General features: G+C 39.3%; 1 long non-coding RNA gene across 1 annotated transcript in view; it reads right to left on the reverse strand.

The window, feature by feature from the left end:
* Positions 1-862, reverse strand: part of LOC107751719 (uncharacterized) — a 2,347-nt gene extending 1,485 nt beyond the window's left edge. The window contains exons 1-2 of the long non-coding RNA XR_001641289.1: positions 840-862; positions 152-265 (exon numbers count right to left, since the gene is read on the reverse strand). This is a non-coding gene — a long non-coding RNA (uncharacterized LOC107751719). The remainder of the gene's footprint in view (positions 1-151; positions 266-839) is intronic.
* Between the last annotated feature and the right edge of the window lie 390 nt (positions 863-1,252).

The following is a 1,252-nucleotide window of genomic DNA, read 5'->3' on the forward strand; positions in this document are numbered from 1 at the left end:
TTGCAGACATCCTGGCACCCAGTTTATTGGGTGAGGTGACTGTGACGATTTGTTAATCTAATGAATAACTGATTTGTTAAATCAAATGAAAAATTGTGTGCTTGATTGGTCCAGACGCTACAGTGGTAATAATTATTATACTATTACTTACAGAATGTATTCTGTACTGTATTGCACAAAAAGGACACCGATACAATCTACCAACTCTGAAGGCTTTGCTTTCGATGCATATGCGGTCATCGTTTTGTCTCACTGTAACATGTATCTGTCAACAACAATAAACTAATTACTAAAGCTGCAAGATATAACGCAAATGAAATAAATTATGATCGTATTGTAACAAGCTACCGTAATATACATATTTGTGGTATATAAAGCATAGATGAATTCCACCATTGCCTTGTCCAAATACCCACACTTGCGGTCTTGGCCACTTGGAAGTAAGTGCGCAAGACTGTCCCAGGTATTAAAAACGGCAAAGAGCAGTGCCCTTAACGCACACTAAATCCACACTATCTCAAATACCGCTCCGGAGCGCTATTCGAGGCTTAGTGTATCCCATCATGCATCATGTTCTGGAAATAAAAGGCTTGTTTGAGATGAGCAAAATCTGTGCAGAACCGATCACCAGTGATCACCGCGAGATGCATGCCGGTTAGAAAAGTGTCCGAGTTACGTCCGACTTGCTCTGATGTCATGCTGACGTGTGCCAAAAAACTCTCGCGACGGCGAGGCGGCTGTGTCGGATTGTGCAGTTGCTCTCCACCGACTGCGCTGATCAAAAGCATGATGGGAAACGACTGACTGACGACACAGCTTAATGCTCATTGGTTCAGAACCGCCACCACCTGTTCTTGTTTTCTTCTTCTTCATGTTTTATGGTGGGTGGCATCCAATGTTAAGGTGCATTACCGCCACCTACTATACTGGAGTATGGACCAGAGTGACTAACAGAACTTTATATATAAAAAAAATAATAATAATTTTTATTAAATAAAAAAACTATTAGTAATAATAACAATAACAATTATACTTTATATTCTATTTATTAACCCAGTTTCCCTCAAGAATACAATTAAAGAATTATAATTTCCTGTTTGACCGAGTATTTGCTTTGCATCTAGTATCTCCTGTGGTGTCCTTCTGAATATTTCTCTTTCTGTAATATATTTTTGGCAGTGACATAGAACATGTTCTACTGATTCCTCCTCCTGACAATACTCACACAGACCTGTGGGATGTTTTCCAATGA

The sequence above is a fragment of the Sinocyclocheilus rhinocerous genome, unplaced genomic scaffold, assembly GCF_001515625.1.
Source record: "Sinocyclocheilus rhinocerous isolate Xijiao unplaced genomic scaffold, SAMN03320098_v1.1 scaffold1162, whole genome shotgun sequence".
Lineage (NCBI taxonomy): Eukaryota > Metazoa > Chordata > Actinopteri > Cypriniformes > Cyprinidae > Sinocyclocheilus > Sinocyclocheilus rhinocerous.